We start from the raw sequence: 24,345 nt of genomic DNA, 5'->3' as shown, positions 1-24,345 counted from the left end.
TGAAGTGTCTAGGAGCAACAATGGCTCGGCTGCGAAGTGGTAGACCACACAAGCTCACAGAACGGGACCACAGAGTGCTTGGAGCGTGTGACGTCCTTGGTTACAACATTCACTACCGAGTTCCAAACTGCCTCTGGAAGCAATGTCAGCACAATAACTATTATTTGGGAGCCTCATAAAACGGGTTTCCACGGTTTGGGCTCGGCCCCATAGTTCCAGTGAAGGGAAATCTGTTCTAGATGATTCTGTGCTTCCAACCGTTTGGGGGAGGCTCTTTCATGTTTTAGCATGACAATACCCCCCCCCCGTTCACAAAGCGAGGTCCATACACCTCGAGATCAGTGTGTCGAGATCAGTGTGGAAGAACTTGACTGGCCTGCACAGAGCCCTGACCTCAACCCTATCAAACGTCTTTGGGATGAATCTGAATGCTCTTGCGGCTGAATGGAAGCAAGTCCCCCACATCAAGCCTTCCCAGAAGAGGTGGAGGCTGTTCAAGTAGCAAAGAGTAGACCGACTCCATATTAATGCCCATGATTTTGGAATGCGATCTTCTTCGAGCATTTGTCCACATACACTACATGACTAAAAGTATGTAATTATTGATAGTAATTCTAGTTCTATGGGTATTGCTATGTCACTGTAATGTATATTCCATATGGTTTAGATGAATCTCTTAATAATAGGAATGCTGTGTTGTAAACCTCCTAGCTAGGCGTACCTGTTTACTTTGTGACCATTGTCCTAGAAGGTTGATCATGACTGAATATTCCTCTTTACCACTAATGTTCCAACTGACCAAACCCCATTTTAGCTAGCTATCTGTCATAATCAAATTACAGTATGTTCCTTCATTATTATTATTTTAGGTTGTCATAACATCCCATAATAACACACCAAGCCACTTTGTTGGCATTAACAGTTGTCTGTTTTTCCTGTGCCTTCCAGTTCCCCTGGCTGTGTGTTCAGAGGCTAGTTTAAACCAGTAAGCTGGGTCATGTTCATCAGCGTACACCATTTCCAACAACGTTTTATTTTTTCCTAATGGAAAAGGGGAAGTCCAGAAAGATACCTCCCTGTTTTCAGTCAGTTTTCTTCTGTTTGGTGCCTGATGAATACTGCCCTGGTCCTTGGATTTCTGCTTCTGGTGTTGTGGGGACTTGCCCTGTTGTGATGTCACTCCCTCCCACTGGCCCACCTGGCTCAGGTGACTCGAGCTGCAGAGAACACTGGCTGCCTGGGCTGGAAATGGCACGAAGCTGCGCTGTCAGCTCAGCCGATGAACTCGCTCAACACGAGCACGCTCACCCGCGCGCACACAGGTTCAAATTCCATCCAGGAAGGAAGGAAGGAGATTCTCAATTTGAGCTGTCGGTTGGCCACGTCTGAAACAAACCACACAGCATTTTAGTATGGAAGGGACCCGCCAGGTCCTCAATATTACAGCGTCTGGCCCAATGGCCATTTTCCTCTATAATGTACTGCTTTTGTGCAGGGTCGATAAGACGTTTGGCAAGTAGTGCTCCGTATATCAAATCACATTTTATTGATCACATACACATTTAGCAGATGTTATTGCGGTGTAGTGAAAATGCTTATCTTTCTAGCTCTAACAGTGCAGTAATATCTAACAATTTCACAATACACACACAATCTTAATTCTTTTCCGTTACTTTAGATGTGTAAATATTTGGACGGGCGATGTTGCCAGGTGTCTTTTGGGACGTAACCAGGGAGTTGGGCTGATGGTGGTGGGGTCATGGAGTTTTTTGTATTTTTTATAGTAGCTATACAAACAGATTAACAGTGTGTGTGTGTCACTGGTTCTCTCGTCGTTTCCGGGGGACATGATTTGTCATTTAATCATAGCCCTCGGTGATTGGCTTGGCATCCAGGGTGTGTTACCCAAACAGGTAATGTCTTCCTGGGTGGAATTTGAACGTGTGTCGCTCTTTCCGTGTGTTTTATTGATGTTGGTGCGACGACTACCACAAAGGTAAAGTGAATGCAGATGTCTGCAAAGGTCAAAGTGCGAATAGTGAAACTCCTATCAGCTTCTTAGTGTCATGACCAAACTAAGCTTGTTTTCTCAGGGCAGCCATTGAGATCATGACCAAACTAAGCTTGTTTTCTCAGGGCAGCCATTGAGATCATGACCAAACTAAGCTTGTTTTCTCAGGGCAGCCATTGAGATCATGACCAAACTAAGCTTGTTTTCTCAGGGCAGCCATTGAGATCATGACCAAACTAAGCTTGTTTTCTCAGGGCAGCCATTGATATCAGTTGGGGAGCAGCCAGAATGGCAGAGTAGACACACTTAGTTTCAGTCTCTCGTGGCACCCTATTCCTTATCTAGGGCACTACCTTTGACCAGAGCATTGTGGGCCTTGGTCTAAAGTAGTGCTCTATCGGGGGGGTTTGCGTTAACGCAGAAATCGTTTTTCACGAGAACAAAATATAAATAATGCATTAGATACTGAATCTAGCTTAGTTTTGTAAATGCAGAACCTAAAATGATTCGTTTTTTTTTGTATTTCACACTCTTAATCAGATTAAATTTGTGCTTCAGTTGCGCTGATCTACTCGGATGACAATTCACGAAAAGGGCATGACTGTCGTGACTTCTTCTTCTCCTTTTTTTCAGTTGTAGCCTACAAAAAATACATTCTTTTACTTATGAAACACAGGTTTTTTGTTCTTGATGGTTTGTTTTGAAAATGGAGATTGTAGAACTGTAACGTGACCTCTGGCTCTATATAGGGAACAGGGTGCCATTTGGGATACGGACTATCTATACAAGTGAGTGATTCTAGCCAATCATGTCTGAGGAAAATGATGCAATGTTTTTTTTTTAAAGCTTTGTATCAGGCTGTATTGGGATTATTCTCTTTCTGGCTGTGGCTCTATTTAGAGATGGCCCTCTGAGCTCACAGGGCGGACACACTGGAGCCCTGCAGTGTGACACATGCTATGACATCATGTCAAACACTGTTCTAAGTGTCGGCACCTGGTGTACGGTGCATTCAGAAAGTATTCAGACCCTTTCCCCCTTTTTCCCACATTTTGTTACGTTACACCCCTATTCTAAAAGTACCCCCCCCCCCCTCATCAATACACCATAATAACAAAGCTAAAAACTTTTATTAAAAAAAATGTGCAATTGTAATTCGACAATGATTACTTCAAGTGTAGAGTGCAGGCCGCTAGACTAACTCACCAATCAAAACAGTTGTTTGCTGACGTAGGCTAATTGAGCGAGTGACATGAGAGACTGATGCACAACCATGTTTAGAAATTGTGCTATGCTAACACTGAACATTTGACATTACATTTAAGTAATTTAGCAGACGCTCTTATCCAGAGCGACTTACAAATTGGTGCATTCACCTTATGACATCCAGTGGAACAGTCACTTTACAATAGTGCATCTAAATCTTAAAGGGGGGGAGGGGGTGAGAAGGATTACTTATCCTATCCTAGGTATTCCTTAAAGAGGTGGGGTTTCAGGTGTCTCCGGAAGGTGGTGATTGACTCCGCTGTCCTGACGTCGTGAGGGAGTTTGTTCCACCATTGGGGGGCCAGAGCAGCGAACAGTTTTGACTGGGCTGAGCGGGAACTGTACTTCCTCAGTGGTAGGGAGGCGAGCAGGCCAGAGGTGGATGAACGCAGTGCCCTTGTTTGGGTGTAGGGCCTGATCAGAGCCTGGAGGTACTGAGGTGCCGTTCCCCTCACAGCTCCGTAGGCAAGCACCATGGTCTTGTAGCGGATGCTAGCTTCAACTGGAAGCCAGTGGAGAGAGCGGAGGAGCGGGGTGACGTGAGAGAACTTGGGAAGGTTGAACACCAGACGGGCTGCGGTGTTCTGGATGAGTTGTAGGGGTTTAATGGCACAGGCAGGGAGCCCAGCCAACAGCGAGTTGCAGTAATCCAGACGGGAGATGACAAGTGCCTGGATTAGGACCTGCGCCGCTTCCTGTGTGAGGCAGGGTCGTACTCTGCGGATGTTGTAGAGCATGAACCTACAGGAACGGGCCACCGCCTTGATGTTAGTTGAGAAACGACAGGGTGTTGTCCAGGATCACGCCAAGGTTCTTAGCGCTCTGGGAGGAGGACACAATGGAGTTGTCAACCGTGATGGCGAGATCATGGAACGGGCAGTCCTTCCCCGGGAGGAAGAGCAGCTCCGTCTTGCCGAGGTTCAGCTTGAGGTGGTGATCCGTCATCCACACTGATGTCTGCCAGACATGCAGAGATGCGATTCGCCACCTGGTCATCAGAAGGGGGAAAGGAGAAGATTAATTGTGTCTGCATAGCAATGATAGGAGAGACCATGTGAGGTTATGACAGAGCCAAGTGACTTGGTGTATAGCGAGAATAGGAGAGGGCCTAGAACAGAGCCCTGCGGGACACCAGTGGTGAGTGCGCGTGGTGAGGAGACAGATTCTCGCCACGCCACCTGGTAGGAGCGACCTGTCGGGTAGGACGCAATCCAAGCGTGGGCCGCGCCGGAGATGCCCAACTGAACAGTAAGTTGAGGTAAAAATAGCAGTTTTTATTTTTCCATCCCTGCTTTAGTGTGTGTGTGTAGGTGTCTCTGTGTGTGTGTAGGTGTCTCTGTGTGTGTGTAGGTGTCTCTGTGTGTGTGTAGGTGTCTCTGTGTGTGTGTAGGTGTCTCTGTGTGTGTGTAGGTGTCTCTGCGTGTGTGTAGGTGTCTCTGCGTGTGTGTAGGTGTCTCTGCGTGTGTGTAGGTGTCTCTGCGTGTGTGTAGGTGTCTCTGCGTGTGTGTAGGTGTCTCGTGTGTGTGTGTGTGGGTGTCTCTGTGTGTGTGTGTGTTAGGGATGGACATTTGTCATTATTTCACCATTTGAATAATATTTTTGTGTGTATATAGTTTTTAAAAACATGTATTTGACTCTAATCAGAATGACTCAAATGCACATGGAGAGGTTGCAGAGGTTGCCAACAGAAAGACGAGTCTGATTTTTCACCTTGATAGAACAGATTCTGTTACCAGAAGTTGATTTGCATTGTTCTGCCTCAGGTCTTGTTGAAGCTCTGTTCGGTGTGAGCCTGTAATTGCTTTTTGAAGTGGGGGAAATACTGTACCGTTGATAAATCAAACCTTTTTATTGTCAAAATAGCCCCCCTCCCTCCCAACAAATCAAGTTTTAGTTGTCACACACATGGTTAGCAGATGTTAATGCGAGTGTACCGAAACGCTTGTGCTTCTAGTTCTGACAGTAATAACCGACGAGTAATCTAACCTAACAATTCCACAACCGCTACCTTTTTTATATACACACAAGTGTAAAGGGATGAACAATTTGTACATTAAGATATATGAATGAGTGATGGTACCGAACGGCATAGGCAAGATACAGTAGATGGTATCAAGTACAGTATATACATATAAGATGAGTAATGTACAACAATGAACAAGCATTCGAATACTAACCTCCGTTTGGATACATCTGGATATTTAACTGCCCATCTCTACTTTGTGAGTCTTTTCACGTCCATTCGTGCCCTTTCACCTATAAACTCAGTTTAGGGCTGACCCTGACCCCTCCACAGCATCACATAACACACGGCCTAGTGGCTACAGTGAATCTGCTTGGGAAGCACTTCACATCAGATGACATGACCCTGGCTTGTAATAGATCCTTCGCTATGTTTTCAGCAACCAATGGAGAGCAGCTGTCGTCGGACGAGCTCACGTTTTAAATCGCTTGAAGGGCAATGTGGAAATACAGCGTTTTCTAAGGAAATGCATGTTTAACAGCGTACCAGGAGTACTTTATGCTGTGATTCCTGAAACACAGAGCCAGTTGCTGGAGGCACTTTTGAATCTGAAATTATATTTTTGTTAGCAATGTTGTGGTCAATGAGAGAACAAGCTAACGCTAGCTACCTAGCAAGCCACTTAGTAGAACTTACATTCTGAGAAAGTATGTTAGGTAGCTAAGTTAGCCACGACCACAGTATTGCTGGTATTAGCTCATATCCCACTTAAGGTCTTATTCGGGATTAGCTTTATTCTTGTACCTTTGAGTATCCCTGTGTCATTTAATAAATGTTATTATTCCAAATTTGAAATTCATATGGGTTAAATTAAATAGTAAATGAAGTATGAACACAGAGTATAACCTCTCACATGTGGGCTGGCAGGTAGCCTAGTGGTAGCCTAGTGGTTAGAGCGTTGGGCCAGTAACCAAAAGGTTGCAAGATTGAATCCCCGAGCTGACAAGGTAAAAAAAAAATCTGTCGTTCTGCCCTTGAACAAGGCAGTTAACCCACTGTTCCCCGGTAGGCCGTCATTGAAAATAAGAATTGGTTTTTAACTGACAGGCCTAGTTAAATAAAGAAAAAGAATGACATGTAGAGTAATATTAACTCATGCAGAATTATGCATTTCTTGCAGTAAAATGATACAACAAATGTACTTGTTTGTCATGGTAACAGGAATGATTTCTTTCAGCGTCTCTTGAGAAAATGTGACTACGTGTGTAATCTTCAACACATTTTTATCAGAGAAAGCTTTTTTATTTCCTTTAAACTGGTCGAATTTATGACATTTTGCCATTTTTTTCACTGGATTTATCTTACCACTGCTGTTGTGTTTCTCCCCAGGCCCTAAACGAAACACTCGGTTAAGTTGTCTGTTATCTTACCACTGTGTTTCTCCCCAGGCCCTAAACGAAACAGACAACTTAACCGAGTGTTAGCTAGATTACTAATGTGTTCCTTCTACTGATGGAAGACATGTATTCTGATGAGCACTACGTTATTTTGTCATCTAGGACAACAAGCTGTGACAGAAGATAAGCTGCATGTATCTAACTGTAGTATCTATTGAGTATCTCAGAATAATAACGGGATGTTGGCGTAACCATGGTCGCTGTTATCGATACAACTCCCGTCAGCGGTCGACATCATCGGGATCCAATTTGAGAGCACCAGTTGGCTCCAAAAGGGATTGTGGTTTTGACTGCATGCTGACAGTGACTTCAGAGCCATTCAGTGGCTACACAACAAACACCATTTCCCCAGATCTCCACAAAGTAATTGTAATGACAGTCCACCACAACATACGCCAACGTTTGTGTTTTTAAATTCATTGTGGTTTAGAAACTGTTTTGAGATCCTTGCGAGAGGACTTCTCCAGTGGTTGAATTGGGTTTCTGGGGGGGTCAAATAATAGGACTAAGTCTGCTATTTGTTTGGCATTTTGTTTGTTTACTTATTGTGATATGAGACATGATGGCCAGAGTCGAGGAAAGGTTTTGAAGCAGAAATGGTAGTGGAGACCTACTCCCTATTGGGGGTGAAGAGATATACAGTGTATTCAGACCCCTTCCATTTTGTTACATTAAAGCCTTATTCTAATAAATATAAAAAAAATAACCCCCCTTCCCCCTAATCAATCTACAGCAACAACACTAACCCATAATGACAAAGTGGAAAGGCACACCTGGCATCATCCCTATGGTGAAACATGGTGATGGCAACATCATGCCGTGGGGATGTTTTTCAGGGACTGGAGACTAGTCAGGATTGAGGGAAAGATGAACAGCGCAAAGTACAGAGAGATCCTTGATGATCTGCTTCAGAGCGCTCAGGACCTCAGACTAGAGCGACGGTTCACCTTCCAACCAGACAACGACCCTAAGCACATAGCCAAGACAACGCAGGAGTAGCTTCGGGACAAGTCTCTGTCCTTGAGTGGCCCAGCCAGAGCCTGGACTTGAACCGGCGCTCTCATTTCTGGAGAGACCTGAAAATAACTGTGACAAGTCTCTGTCCTTGAGTGGCCCAGCTAGAGCCTGGATTTAAACCGGCTCTCTCATTTCTGGAGAGACCTGAAAATAACTGTATGGCGACGCTCCCCATCCAACCTGACAGCTTGAGAGGATCTGCAGAGAAGAATGGGAGACACTTTGTAGCGTCATAACCAAGACGAATTACGACTGTAATCGCTGCCGAAGGTGCTTCAACAAAGTACTGAGTAAAGGGGCTGAATACTTTTATGTAATTTGGGTATTTCAGTTTTATTTTTAATACATTTACAAAAATGTCTTAACCTGTTTTTGTTTTGTCATTATGGGGTATTGCCATGTCATTATGGGGTATTGTGTGTGTAGATTGAGGGGGGAACAATTGAATCCAGTTTAGAATAAGGCTGTAATGTAACAAAATGTGGACAAAGTCAACTATAAAACCAACCTCTGCAGCTGCCTAGTCTGCTTTGACTAGGACACACACACACAACCATTTACTCACACTCACTGGCAGTACGGGTAGACTAAGTCTATTCCAGGCTCAACAACAAAGTCGTATCCATTTACAAACGGAAGAATCGGGTTGAGCTGTGATGGTCCTGTAATTTAGGATAACAGTAATTGACTAAATGACCCCAGCCACATTTTCTCCTCTGCTCCTGGCTGCCGTAGAAAAATAATTAACGTATTCATTTTAAAAAGCGCTTTTCATTACAATTAGAATCTAAGTTGCTTTAAAATCCACAAACAATTGAACAAAACAAATGTAGGGATCTGGCAGATCTTGGACAATTGGTTTTCCACGGCTTTGGATGACAGGCAGTTCAGAACGGTAGTATCGATCTTGAGAGGCCGCGTAGATGGTACCGCCAGGCGGGAAAGTCCAGATGTCTGAAGAGACAAGCTACGGAGCTCTTCATCGGGCACCTCGTCGTCTTCGATAGTCACAGCTCAGGTAGGCTGGATCGTCCACTACTGAAATGTAGCACCCACCTGAGTGGGTCAGAAAAGCCCCCTACAAAGAGAGCCTCTGCATCCTGTCACGCTGCAGTCCACTTCCCTTTAGGAACTGGGGCAGGGGGCCCGAAAGCCTTGAATAGAACGGGCATCCCCATTCAAGTTGGTAATGATGTCATAATGGGTGGACTGGTGGCCATAGCGACTGTACCCATAGGAGCAAAATAGGTTTTACATTTTGTACTGTGATTTGTTGACTCAACTGACATCACAGAATACGAGCCACATCAGTTAACATTATACATCAGGTACCCCCCTCCCTGGCAAAGCCTCGACCCAGGGACCACTGTCATACATGAGCAAAAATACATCCAAATGAATCCCAGTGTCTTGTTTTATCATCGGGTGAATAATAATGGCAAGGAAAAATGATCAACAATTAATAGATTTGGTAGCTTGTTTTTTTTTCTCCATTTTCACCTCCCTGCATTATAATTGGAAGAGGAAGTGTAAACTGTAACCGCCTATTAGCTAGGAAGCTAACTCTAAACACATTTTCACTGAGAGCAGCTGTTGAGCTGGTTAAACAAAGGTGAGCCCTGCGTTTATTTCCAAGTCATAAAAGCTTACCGGCGGCACTAGTCTCAATGGAAGCCTGGTGCTCTTTCAACGCCTGTCAGATACTCCAGTGAGTGTTAATTTGCTTCAATGTTAGGAGTTGAGATTTAATTTGACATCATTAAAGATGCAGTACCGTTGCGGACCCCTAGGTGGCTTCGGAACCCTGGTTGAATACTCTGACCTGTTCTACGTTACCATGGAAATGGCATCCCAATACCAAGCAGCCATTGCAAGTGTAGCCATGACTTTACCATTCAAATTGCCCGTGTTAAGAGGTTCCATTCCCATTCTATTCATTCTATTTCTACGTGCTGCTGCTGCATTGTGGGGTGTGTTACCAAGGCAACCGAATACTCATTTGCTTGTTTAAGCAAGGAGGAACCAAGTTTAAACACATTAAGAGTCAACCTCTCGATTGGCCCGGCCGTCCCATCTCCAGTCAGCTGTTCTATTTTTATAGTTAGATGACATTTTGTTTTCGTGATCAAATCAAATGTTATTTGTCACATGCGCTGAATACAACAGGTGTAGTAGACCTTACAGCGAAATGCTGAATACAACAGGTGTAGTAGACCTTACAGCGAAATGCTGAATACAACAGGTGTAGTAGACCTTATAGTGAAATGCTGAATACAACAGGTGTAGTAGACCGTATAGTGAAATGCTGAATACAACAGGTGTAGTAGACCTTATAGTGAAATGCTGAATACAACCGGTGTAGTAGACCTTACAGTGAAATGCTGAATACAACAGGTGTAGTAGACCTTACAGTGAAATGCTGAATACAACAGGTGTAGTAGACCTTACAGTGAAATGCTGAATACAACAGGTGTAGTAGACCTTATAGTGAAATGCTGAATACAACAGGTGTAGATAGACCTTACAGTGAAATGCTGAATTACAACAGGTGTAGTAGACCTTACAGTGAAATGCTGAATACAACAGGTGTAGTAGACCTTATAGTGAAATGCTGAATACAACAGGTGTAGTAGACCTTACAGTGAAATGCTGAATACAACAGGTGTAGTAGACCTTACAGTGAAATGCTGAATACAACAGGTGTAGTAGACCTTACAGTGAAATGCTGAATACAACAGGTGTAGTAGACCTCACAGTGAAATGCTGAATACAACAGGTGTAGTAGACCTTACAGTGAAATGCTGAATACAACAGGTGTAGTAGACCTTATAGTGAAATGCTGAATACAACAGGTGTAGATAGACCTTACAGTGAAATGCTGAATTACAACAGGTGTAGTAGACCTTACAGTGAAATGCTGAATACAACAGGTGTAGTAGACCTTATAGTGAAATGCTGAATACAACAGGTGTAGTAGACCTTACAGTGAAATGCTGAATACAACAGGTGTAGTAGACCTTACAGTGAAATGCTGAATACAACAGGTGTAGTAGACCTTACAGTGAAATGCTGAAATGCTTGAAATGCTGAATACAACAGGTGTAGTAGACCTTATAGTGAAACTGAATACAACAATAGTAGACCTTTTGAAAGAAAAGCCCTTAACCAACAATGCAGTTTTAAGAAAATACCAAAAAGTAATTATGCCAGCCCTAGAATCATGGACATTTTCTGCAAGTTTTATTTTCTGTTGCAAACAGTTTTACTACGGTCTGCACTAATGAATAGGACCCAGCCCTTGTCGTCTGTTGTGCAGAGCAGTGTTATTGTTCAGAATGACCTCTGGTCTAGAAGGCTGTAACAGCAAGCTGTGTTCCTTTTTAACTGTCAGTCTTTCGAAAGGACTGCCAAGTCCAGTTACCTGTCTGTCTGTCTTACCTGTCTGTCTGTCTTACCTGTCTGTCTGTCTTACCTGTCTGTCTGTCTGTCTTACCTGTCTGTCTGTCTGTCTTACCTGTCTGTCTGTCTTACCTGTCTGTCTTCTCCTGTATAGTTACTCAGCTATTCCAAAGGTCTGTTTTCTCTGAGCGGCTGTGGAGTTCCCTGCTTGTGACAGTCAGGAAGGAGGGATAATAAACACCCATCTTTAGGACATTACAATGTCTATAAAACGCTTACGTAGGGTTAAACTTTTAGTTGATAAAGATTGCGTGCCAAATGGCAGCGCACCTTATCTCACTCTCTACAGGGCACTACTTTTGACCAGGGCGGCAGGCCAGTAACCAAAATGACGCAGGTTTGAATCCTCAAGCCGACCTAGGTGAATAATGTGTGCCCTTGGGCTCCTTCCTGTAAGTCGGTCTGGTTATACACCAAGATTGCATGCTAGATGGCAGCTACAACCTCTGGCTTAAGTAAGTGTGAGTGAGAGAGAAGTGGCCTTCCCAGTTGAGCTGTGTGTTGCCCTTAATTGTGTGTTGGATAAGTTGTTCTGTCACTTGATGCACCAGTTAAAGTGGATGAAATGGATGTTTCACACAATACCCCCATAATGACATCACAATAACCCCATAATGACATCACAATAACCCCATAATGACATCACAATAACCCCATAATGACATCACAATACCCCCATAATGGCAAAGTCAAAACATGTTTTTAGAAATGTTAGCCAATTTAATAAAAGTTAAATACAGAAATATATGTAATTTACATAATTATTCACACCCTGGAGTCAATACTTTGTAAAACATTTTTAAAAAGCACGTTTGGCAGTGATTACAGCTGTGGGTCTTTCTGGGTAAATCTCTAAGAGTGATTACAGCTGTGGGTCTTTCTGGGTAAGTCTCTAAGAGTGATTACAGCTGTGAGTCTTTCTGGGTAAGTCTCTAAGAGTCATTACAGCTGGATTATTTTCTAAATTCTTATCAAATTGGTTGTTGATCATTGCTCGACAACTATTTTCCGGTCGATGTAAATACATTTGATCAGTCGTGCTTATCGGTCTCTGGGGCAATTTTGCATAATTTAGTGGAATTAAATGGTTTATTTTTGTTAGTCGTTATGTTTATCACATGCGTACAGACACAGAACCTATGTTGTTAAAGTCTGTCAGGTGGCACGAGAGCTTCTACTACGGCTTCTCATCGTTGCTGGGGTGAACCGTGCTTTTAGAAACCCAATCATTGCGTAACAATTCGAATTCACATTTAAATTTTAAAAAATTTAACTGTTCTGATGGCCACGATTTTTTAAAATAGTTATTTTTATTTCTCAAGTGGTAATTGAAGTACGCTTCCCATTCACCCTCAAGTGCAGAAACTGCAGCAGGAGACAGGCTTCAGCTCATTACATCCCACTTTGCAATGAGCTGGAGGCACTATGCCTCTCCTTAAAGGGTAGTAGGTAGAAACATAACCACGTGTAACATATGGATTTGCATTAGTATACACATCAAAAGTCCCAATGCAAAGTTACACCTCACTTTCTATTTTTTGGGGGGTATTACACAAAACCGATCAGAATGCCTAAAGGCATATTTTTCTGGGGTGTGATGTAATATGGAGGACCAGGCCTGCCTATCCCCTAGACATACTTCAACAGAGAGTATGCCGGTAAGTCTGTCGACGAGAACAAATTCTTATTTACAATAACGGCCCAGGAACAGTGGGTTAAGTGCCTTGTTCAAGGGGCAGAACGACAGATTTTTACCTTGTCAGCTCGGGGATTCGACCGAGCAACTTTTGGGTTACTGGCCCTAACGTGTTGAACCACTAGGCTACCACTAGGCTACCCTGTCGCCCCTAAACAAAACAAAAACAGGAGAACAGATAAGGTAGTACACAATTAGAGCAGGTATCATTTTTCTCTTTTCGCTTGAGCCCACGTCTAGAATGCACCAGGACCTGCTGTGCTAACGGGTTCCCACCAAGTCACGAAGTCTGAATAGCCAGAGGTGTACCTAACGCGGCAAACGCACTCTGTAGCACAGAGGAGGTCCTCCATAGTTTTACACATTAAAAGAAAACGTTTTTTATTCTCTTAAATGATTGTCAGAGTGCCCCCTTTTCATCAAGCTAAATGTGTCAATATAATTTAGTGACAAAATGGCTTATTATTATTTTCCTTCATGGAAATGAGCCGCTGCACGTGATTCAGGATAAAATAGGATGTGGGACAGGAGGTCCAATGGGACGCGGGACGGGAGGTCCAATGGGACGCGGGACGGGAGGTCCAATGGGACGCGGGACGGGAGGTCCAATGGGACGCGGGACGGGAGGTCCAATGGGACGCGGGTCGGGAGGTCCAATGGGACGCGGGACGGGAGTTCCAATGGGACGCGGGACGGGAGTTCCAATGGGACGCGGGACGGGAGTTCCAATGGGGACGCGGGGACGGGAGGTCCAATGGGGACGCGGGACGGGAGGTCCAATGGGGACGCGGGGACGGGAGGTCCAATGGGGACGCGGGACGGGAGGTCCAATGGGACGCGGGACGGGAGGTCCAATGGGACGCGGGACGGGAGGTCCAATGGGACGCGGGACGGGAGGTCCAATGGGACGCGGGACGGGAGGTCCAATGGGACGCGGGACGGGAGGTCCAATGGGACGCGGGACGGGAGGTCCAATGGGACGCGGGACGGGAGTCCAATGGGACGCGGGACGGGAGGTCCAATGGGACGCGGGTCGGGAGGTCCAATGGGACGCGGGTCGGGAGGTCCAATGGGACGCGGGTCGGGAGTTCCAATGGGACGCGGGACGGGAGGTCCAATGGGACGCGGGTCGGGAGGTCCAATGGGACGCGGGACGGGAGTTCCAATGGGACGCGGGTCGGGAGTTCCAATGGGACGCGGGTCGGGAGTTCCAATGGGACGCGGGTCGGGAGTTCCAATGGGACGCGGGACGGGAGGTCCAATGGGACGCGGGACGGGAGGTACAATAGGCTACTTGATGTGGGACAGGATGTACAATAGGCTACTTGATGTGGGACAGGATGTACAATAGGATGTGGGACAGGATGTACAATAGGATGTGGGACAGGAGAAGGATGCAGCAGAATAGAGTGATATTATGAGATATAAAGTGAGTTTCTGAAAATAGTCGTTTATTTGCTGATTGCGTACAGGGAGGAGGAAAAATGACAGGCAACTCGTCTGTATTCGCCTCATTTATGTACATTGTGGATACGGAGGGGAAAAATGTTGCCTATATTTTCAAGACCCGAGCTATTTAATTAAATTGATTTATTTAGGCCCCCCCCATACACTACTGTCGGTCTGTATCCGGACCCAGAACAGGGTCAATACACACAGTCCCGACTACAAAAACAAACAACATTTTTGGGGGGGTTTGGATGCCTCGTATCATTTAAACACACAAGACTTGGAACATTTTGTAGAATTGCAGGAAATTAGTTTTAAAACAGCCCAAGAAAATGCTTGATGCTGCTAGAAGTGGTGTTGGACGGCCAGTAGGAGGCACTCTTTCCTCTGGTCTAAATTAATATCCCAGGGCAGTGATCAGGGACATTGCCCTGTGTAGGGTGCCGTCTTTCTGATGGAACATTAAAAGGGTGTCTTGACTCTCTGTGGTCACTAAAGATCCCATGGGACTTATCGTAAGAGTAGGGGTATGAACCCCGGTGTCCTGGCTAAATTCCCAATCTGGCCCTCATACCATCTGGCCACCTAATCATCCCCATCTTCCAATTGGCTCATTCATCCTCCTTCCTCTGCCCTGTAACTATTCCCCGGGGTCATTGCTGTAAATGAGAATGTGTTCTCAGTCAATTTTATCTGGTAAAATCAGGGTAAACAAATGTATTAGTTAGGCTTGGCCTATTTAGTAGGGTATTTTCTTTAGTTCACGAAGTGTTATTTTAAACATTGAATGACTTGAGTCAAGTGTGATATTCTGTTCGGTCCTGATCTGGCGATGCCATATGGCTGTGGGCTACAACTAGTTAATTTAGAATTCCATGGCATTATTTTTTAGTTTATTTTATAGTATGGAGAATACAATTGAACAAAGAAACAAGTGTTCCTGTATGCTCCATTTAGTTATTTATGTATCTTTAGTTCTTCAAACTTTGTTATAATGTTTTGATTTTTATACATTCTAAGGTTGCATGATGTGACTCATGCAACTTGTATCTGATCATCATTAAAGGCCTGAGCTCTGCTTTGTTTCTTGTGCAGGCTGTACACACTTCATCAGTCTCTCATTCACAATTTGTCAAGTGCTTGATCATATTCTCACCAGACCTCGAATTTCCCGGCAACATCCCAAAAATCCCTGCCTTTTGCAGCCACAGTGGCCGTTGTGCCCTTGGGCTGAATATAATCATTAGAATTCCCTTCTCCCGGCTGTCAATCACCTTGCTGTGAAGCACCTCTCGCTCACATGGCTCTCTCAGATATCTCAGTTCTTAATTAGCCAATGCCCATCGCGTGACCAGGTCCTTCTCACAGACGTTTTCCGCTCCGAAGTAGGCTATAAGTGAAGACGGACACGTCAGGGACACACTGCTCACGCCCTCCTTATCAAATTACGAGGCGCATATTGAAGACTGTCATGGTCGAAACATGTTGATGCAACAGTAGCTAAGGTGGGGAGAAGTCTGTCCATAATAAAGCGACGCATTCTTAACACTTATCAACAAGGCAGGTCCTACAGGGCCTAGTTTTGTTACACCTGGAATACTGTTCAGCCGTGTGGTCAGGTGCCACAGAGGGACTACAATTGGCTCAAACCAGGGGCAGCACAGCTGGCCATTGGATGGACACAGATCTAATATTAATAACATGCATGTCAATCTCTCCTGGCTCAAAGTGGAGGAGAGATTGACTTCATCACTACTTGTATTTATGAGAGGTATTGATTGACATGTTGAATGCACCGAGCTCCTTGTTTTGAACTACTGACACACAGCTCGGACACCCATGCATACCCCACAATGCAGGTCAATTCAAAGTCCCCAAGTCCAGAACAGACTACGGGAGGCTCACAGTACTACATAGAGCCATGACTACATGGAACTCTATTCCACATCAGGTAACTGATGCAAGCAGTAGAATTATATTTTAAAAAATGGATTAAAAAATGCACGTTATGGAACAGGGTGCCTGTGAAGAGAGACACACACAAAGGCACAGACATATGCATACACACACGATAACATGGATTTTGTGTTGTAGAGAAGGGACCTGAGGGCACACAATGTGTTGTGAAATCTATTGTGAATCTATTGTAATGTTTAAAAATATATATTTTTAACTGTCTTAATTTGGCTGGACCCAGGAAGAGTAGCTAATGGGGATCCATAATAAATACAAATAGATATAAATTGTGGATGTAACCGCTGGGACTGCGGGTTATGAGACAAAATCTTTGGAGGGAGTTGAAAGTCTGTGTTGCCCAGCAACAGCCCCAAAACATCACTGCTCTAGAGGAGATCTGCATGAACGAACGAATGGGCCAAAATACCAGCAACAGTGGGGGCTGACTAAATACTTTTTTGCCCCACTGGACATGTTAACAGGACTATGCTAGTGGTCACAGGACTATACTAGTGGTAATATATACATGTAAACAGGAGTAATAGTGACCAGTTGCAGGATAAATTGATACTAATGGTAATCAATGAACATCTAATTAATAATCCTATTAGCAGCAGTGTAGTTGTGTGTCTCTGAGTGGGAAGAGACCTGTGGATGAGCATAGAGTCAGTGTGGATAGTCTTATGGTCAGGGGTCATCTGAGCCTTGATGCGCCAGTACGGTCTGCCGGACGGGAGCACGGAGAACAGTCCATGTCTCGGGTGGCTGGAGTTTTTGGGCATTTACTATTATTTATTTTTTCTCAGACACCACCTGGCATGTGCGTCCTGAAGGTGTGCGTCCTGAAGGTGTGCGTCCTGTAGGTGTGCGTCCTGAAGGTGTGCGTCCTGTAGGTGTGCGTCCTGAAGGTGTGCGTCCTGTAGGTGTGCGTCCTGAAGGTGTGCGTCCTGTAGGTGTGCGTCCTGAAGGTGTGCGTCCTGAAGGTGTGCGTCCTGAAGGTGTGCGTCCTGTAGGTGTGCGTCCTGTAGGTGTGCGTCCTGTAGGCGTGCGTCCTGTAGGCGTGCGTCCTGTAGGCGTGCGTCCTGTAGGCGTGCGTCCTGTAGGCGTGCGTCCTGTAGGCGTGCGTCCTGTAGGCGTGCGTCCTGTAGGCGTGCGTCCTGTGTATGTTGGGTTGGGGTGTGAGAGGGGGAAAAGGACTTGGCTGCTTTCTTGTTTCTAGTTTATTTCTGTGTTTAAAAAATATTTTCTCCCTCTGTTTCGTAGGACCCCCCCCCCATCTCCCTCTGTTTCGTAGGACACCCCCCATCTCCCTCTGTTTCTGTTTCGTAGGACACCCCCCATCTCCCTCTGTTTCGTAGGACCCCCCCCATCTCCCTCTGTTTCTGTTTCGTAGGACACCCCCCCCCCCCCCCCCCCATCTCCCTCTGTTTCTGTTTAGTAGGACACCCCCATCTCCCTCTGTTTCTGTTTCGTAGGACACCCCCCCCCATCTCCCTCTGTTTCGTAGGACACCCCCCCCCCACCCCCATCTCCCTCTGTTTCTGTTTCGTAGGTCATTTCATGACACTTCAAATGGTTCTGGAAATGTTTCTGTAGTTAGAAACAGATAAGATAAAATATTTTGTTGAATAATTTTTTTTTTAAATCATATAACATTAAATAATTATAATACCTAACGGCTGATTTGGACGAAAACTATTTCTAACAATGAGTACGACATGAGGAATCCCAAAATGTGGTCAAAAGCCCCCCACGGACCTCTGCAACACCCCAACCAAACAACAAGTGTATTTAGTGTCCGTTCTCTATGTTTGACATGTAATATGGAGCTATCGCTTGGAGTATTGTTTCTTCCTATGTAATGTATTCTCAGTGAATTTGGTGGTGTTTTCACCATGTTCAGAGAGATTTGTCATTGAATTTGTTTGGTTTAAGTCCCATCCTGATATGATCAGGTTCTGACCACTAGGTAGGCCGTCATTGTAAATAAGAATTTGTTCTTAAGTGGCTTGCCTCGTTTAAAAAATATATATACATAAAGGTTCTGACCACTAGATGGCGCTGTTCATGCTATAAGGTGGTTCTTTATTTCAATAACCCCCCTCCTGTTGTTAACGAGCTCATAGTTTCACACATTTCAACGCAAATGCATTCTCCCTTGACAAGTACCAACACAAACCCTTTACTCTAGGGAGTTCGTATAACACACACACATCCCTGTCCGTGAGCGAGAGCGTATGAGTGGGTGTAGGTGGACATTTTATTTTTAGTGTGTGTGTGCGTGCGTGCGTGCGCATGACAGAATATCTTGCATCCATCTCCCATCATTGAATACAAAGATCGAGGTGAAAGAGAAGGGATGACAGAGGACACAAGAGGGAGGAGAAGGGGAAATGGTGTGAGGGCAGCTACAGCCAGCAACAAATCACCATGGCAACACATCCATCACGACCAGGACACAGGAGGGTGTGTGTGTGTGTGTGTGTGTGTGATCTCCCCCCATTGGACTTATCATTACTGTGGACTAATGTAGGTGTCTGTCTGTGTCTTTAGGTCTTCAAATACTCTCTTCTTCTAACGTGTGTGCGTGCGTGTGTGTGTCTTGGTTCTGTAACTAGTGTTATGAGTCAGTGCTAGTGTCTTGGTTCTGTAACTAGTGTTATGAGTCAGTGTGTGTGTGTCTTGGTTCTGTAACTAGTGTTATGAGTCAGTGTGTGTGTGTCTTGGTTCTGTAACTAGTGTTATGAGTCAGTGCTAGTGTCTTGGTTCTGTAACTAGTGTTATGAGTCAGTGCTAGTGTCTTGGTTCTGTAACTAGTGTTATGAGTCAGTTCTGCTCAGTGTGTGTCTTGGTTCTGTAACTAGTGTTATGAGTCAGTGCTAGTGTCTTGGTTCTGTAACTAGTGTTATGAGTCAGTGCTAGTGTCTTGGTTCTGTAACTAGTGTTATGAGTCAGTGCTAGTGTCTTGGTTCTGTAACTAGTGTTATGAGTCAGTGTGTGTGTGTCTTGGTTCTGTAACTAGTGTTATGAGTCAGTGTGTGTGTGTCTTGGTTCTGTAACTAGTGTTATGAGTCAGTGCTAGTGTCTTGGTTCTGTAACTAGTGTTATGAGTCAGTGCTAGTGTCTTGGTTCTGTAACTAGTGTTATGAGTCAGTGCTAGTGTCTTGGTTCTGTAACTAGTGTTATGAGTCAGTGCTAGTGTCTTGGTTCTGTAACTAGTGTTATGAGTCAGTGTGTGTGTGTCTTGGTTCTGTAACTAGTGTTATGAGTCAGTGCTAGTGTCTTGGTTCTGTAACTAGTGTTATGAGTCAGTGCTAGCTAGCTGAAAGTAATGTGAGAACAAAACAATGACATCAATTGTCTGCACATCTATAATTATAACAGGTGAGTTTGTTTGTGTGTGTGTGGCTGGCGTGCAGCTGTTAAGGAATGAGAGCGGAGAAAATCCTGCACAATAGTACCGAGGGGATGAGAAGAAGAGAGAGAGGGGGCGGGAGAGAGATGGGGGCGGGGGGACAGGGGGCCGGTGAGAGAAATGGGGGGGGAGTGAGAGATGGAGTGGGGGTAGAGAGAGATGGAGAAGGGGAGAGATGGAGTGGGGGGTAGAGAGAGATGGAGAGGGGGAGAGAGTGATGGAGAGGGGGAGAGAGAGATGGAGAGGTGGAGAAGGGGGGAGAGATGGAGGGGGAGAGAGATGGAGAGGGGGAGATGGAGAGATGAGATGGAAAGGGGGGGGAGAGATGGAGTGGGGGGGAGAGATGGAGAGGGGGGGAGATGGAGAGGGGAGAGAGATGGGGGATGGAGAGTGGGGGAGCTGAGATGGAAAGGGGGGAGAGAGAGATGGAGTGGGGGGAGAGAGATGGAGAGAGGGGGGGGAGAGATGGAGAGGGGGGGAGAGAGATGGAGTGGGGGGAGCTGAGATGGAAGGGGGGAGAGAGAGATGGAGAGGGGGGGGAGAGAGAGATGGAGAGGGATGGAGAGTGGGGGAGCTGAGATGGAAAGGGGGGGGAGATGGAGAGGGATGGAGAGTGGGGGAGAGAGAGATGGAGTGGGGGAGCTGAGATGGAAGGGGGAGAGAGATGGAGAGTGGGGGGAGAGATGGGGGGGTGCTAGAGAGGATATTGCAAGAGTCACACTATAAAATACACACACACACACCGCTCTCTCAAACACACACGGATGCGCACACACAAACACACAGCTCTTATCAGTGTTATGGGGATAATGCTGTAACTTCCTCTCACCAGTCTAGCAAATGTTGACATGGGCCACGAGGACAGTCAGCACACGCACACACACACACACAGCTCTTTGACATACACACACATAATTGTAGAGGCGGCAGAGAGAGGTTCTGAACAGAATGTGAGTCTCGTTAGCAAATAAGGTAAGAGAGGGTGTGTGTGTGTCTTCCTGTGTGTGTGTGTTAACGTCAAGCACACCCCAAAGAACACACACCCCAGCAGGACCTTAATAACATGTCCTAGGGATAATGATGTCAGAAATATAGTTGTTTGTGTGATACACCAGAGGCTGTCCTCTTAAAGGCTGGATTAGCCAGATTGGTTTGTTCATCTGAACTGGGATTTAGTTCAGAGGCTGCTGTCTAAAAGGTTAGCCAGATTGGTCTGATTGCTGCTACAGCTGTAGAGGGACCTCTCTCTCTTTCTTGTTCTCTCTCTCTTGTTCAGATGCCCACAGTTGTCGTGTGTGTGTGTGTGATTTTTAAATTAAAAACAATTCACCTTTATTTAACCAGGTAGGCCAGTTGAGAACAAGTTCTCATTTACAACTGCGACCAGGCCAAGATAAAGCAAAGCAGTTCGACACACAGCAACACAGAGTTACACATGGAGTAAACAAACATACAGTCAATAACACAATAATGTCTATATACAGTGTGTGCAAATGTAGTAAAATTAGGGAGGTAAAGGCAATAAATAGGCCATAGTGGCGAGGTAATTACGACATAGCAATTAAACACTGGAGTGATAGATGTGCAGAAGATGAATGTGCAAGTAGAGATACTGGGGTGCAAAGAAATAAATAGCAATATGGGGATGAGGTAGTTGGATGGACTATTTACAGATTGGCTATGTACAGGTGCAATGATCTGTAAGCTGCTCTGACAGCTGATGCTTGAAGTTAGTGAGGGCGATGTGAGTCTCCAGCTTCAGTGATTTTTAAAAATGTGTTCCAGTCATTGGCAGCAGAGAACTGGAAGGAATGGCGGTCAAATGAGGAGTTGGCTTTGGGGATGACCAGTGAAATATACCTGCTGGAGAGCGTGCTACTAGTGGGTGTTCTTATGGTGACCAGTGAGCTGAGATAAGGTGGGGCTTTACCTAGCAAAGACTTATAGATGACCTGGAGCCAGTGGGTTTGGCGACGAATATGAAGCGAGGACCAGCCAACGAGAGCATACAGGTCTCAGTGGTGGGTGGTATATGGGACTTTGGTGATAAAAACGGATGGCACTGTGATAGACTACATCCGGTTTACAGAGTAGTGTTAGAGGCTATTTTGTAAATGACATTGTCGAAGTCAAGGATTGGTAGGATAGTCAGTTTTACAAGGGTATGTTTAGAAGCATGAGTGAAGGATGCATTTGGAGGCCACGGAAGGAGAGTTGTATGGTATTGAAGCTCATCCGGAGGTTTGTTAACACAGTGTCCAAAGAAGGGCCAGAAGTATACAGCATGGTGTCGTCTGCGTAGAGGTGGATCAGAGAATCACCAGCAGCAAGAGCGAAATCATTGATGTATACAGAGAAAAGAGTCGGCCTGAGAATCGAACCCTGTGGCACCCCCATAGAGACTGCCAGAGGTCTAGACAACAGGCCCTCCGATTTGACACACTGACCTCTGTCTGAGAAGTAGTTGGTGAACCAGGCGAGGCAATCGTTTGAGAAACCAAGGCTGTTGAGTCTGCATAGCGGAGAAGATTGCATAGCGGAGAAGGTACGGTGGGATTCGAAATGGTCTGTGACCTGTTTGTTAACTTGGCTTCCGAAGACTTTAGAAACGCAGGGTAGGATATATTTAGGTCTGTAACAGTTTGGAGATACAGGGTAGGATAGATACAGGTCTGTAACAGTTTGGGTCTAGAGTGTCTCTCCTTTGAAGAGGGGGATGACCGCGGCAGCTTTCCAATCTTTGGGGATCTCAAGCGATACGAAAGAGAGGTTGAACAGGCAAGTAATAGGGGTTGCAACAATTGCGGCGGATAATTTTAGAAAGAGAGGGTCCAGATTGTCTAACCCATCTGATTTGTAGGGGTCCACATTTTGCAGCTCTTTCAGAACATCAGTTATCTGGATTTGGGTGAAGGAGAAATGGGGGAGGCTTGTGGCTGTGGGGGGTGCAGAGCTGTTGACCGGGGTAGGGGTTAGAGGTCGAGCGATACCGATTGTTGGAGGACAAATAAAGCCGATACCGATTTAATCGGACGATTATTTATTTTTTAAATGTGTTTATTTATTTGTAATAATGACAATTACAACAATACTGAATTAACACTTATTTTGACTTAATATAATACATCAATAAAATCAATTTAGCCTCAAATAAATAATGAAACATGTTCAATTTGGTTTAAATAATGCAAAAACAAAGTGTTGGAGAAGAAAGTAAAAGTGCAAGATGTCGCACTGACTCATAACGCTAGTTACAGAACCAAGTGCAAGAAAGCTAATGTTTAAGTTTCTCGCTCAGAACATATAAAAGCTGGTGGTTCCTTTTAACATGAGTCTTCACTATTTCTCTCTATACCATTTGTATTTCATATATCTTTGACTATTGGATGTTCTTATAGGCACTTTAGTATTTCCGGTGTAACAGTATGGCTTCCTCGCTCGAACCAGCAACACAACGACAACAGCCACCATCGAAGCAGCGTTACCCATGCAGAGCAAGGGGAACAACTACTCCAAGTCTCAGAGCGAGTGACGTTTGAAACGCTTTTAGCGCGCGCTAACTAGCCAGCCATTTCACTTCGGTCACACCAGCCTCATCTCGGGAGTTGATAGGTTTGAAGTCATAAACAGCGCAATGCTTGACGCACAACGAAGAGCTGCTGTCAAAACACACGAAAGTGCTGTTTGAATGAATGTTTACGCGCCTGCTGCTGCTGCCTACCACCACTCAGTCAGATACTTAGATACTTGTATGCTCCGCAGGCAGAACAGTTGAAACTGGAACAGCAGCTCGGCCAGGTGGACTGGGGACAGCAAGGAGTCATCATGTCAGGTAGTCCTGAGGCATGGTCCTAGGGCTCAGGTCAGTTGAAACTGGAGCAGCAGCACGGCCAGGTAGACTGGGGACAGCAAGGAGTCATCATGTCAGGTAGTCCTGAGGCATGGTCCTAGGGCTCACGTCCTCCGAGAGAGAGATAATTAGTGAGAGCCTACTTAAATTCACACAGGACACCGGATAAGACAGGAGAAATACTCCAGATATAACAGACTGACCCTAGCCCCCTGACACAAACTACTGCAGCATAAATACTGGCGGCTGAGACAGGAGGGGTCAGGAGACACTGTGGCCCCATCCGAGGACACCCCCGGACAGGGCCAAACAGGAAGGATATAACCCCACCCACTTTGCCAAAGCACAGCCCCCACACCACTAGAGGGATATCTTCAACCACAACTTACCATCCTGAGACAAGGCTGAGTATAGCCCACAAAGATCTCCGCCACGGCACAACCCAAGGGGGGGTGCGCCAACCCAGACAGGAAGACCAAGTCAGTGACTCAACCCACTCAAGTGACGCACCCCCTGCAGGGGCAGCATGGAAGAGCCCCAGTAAGCCAGTGACTCAGCCCCTGTAATAGGGTTAGAGGCAGAGAATCCCAGTGGAGAGAGGGGAACCGGCCAGACAGAGACAGCAAGGGCAGTTCGTTGCTCCAGAGCCTTTCTGTTCACCTTCACACTCCTGGGCCAGACTACACTCAACCATATGACCTACTGGGCCAGACTACACTCAATCATATGACCTACTGGGCCAGACTACACTCAACCATATGACCTACTGGGCCAGACTACACTCAACCATATGACCTACTGGGCCA

The 24,345-nt window shown here is 45.5% G+C and overlaps 1 protein-coding gene across 9 annotated transcripts in view; it reads left to right on the top strand.

The window, feature by feature from the left end:
* Positions 1–24,345, top strand: part of mark2b (MAP/microtubule affinity-regulating kinase 2b) — a 102,030-nt gene that overhangs the window by 1,855 nt on the left and 75,830 nt on the right. The gene's annotated exons all lie outside the window — the stretch shown is intronic.

The sequence above is a fragment of the Oncorhynchus gorbuscha genome, linkage group LG21 (genome assembly GCF_021184085.1).
Source record: "Oncorhynchus gorbuscha isolate QuinsamMale2020 ecotype Even-year linkage group LG21, OgorEven_v1.0, whole genome shotgun sequence".
Lineage (NCBI taxonomy): Eukaryota > Metazoa > Chordata > Actinopteri > Salmoniformes > Salmonidae > Oncorhynchus > Oncorhynchus gorbuscha.
The sequence above is the reverse complement of the archived record's forward strand: the minus strand, read 5'-3'. Positions and strand labels throughout refer to the sequence as shown.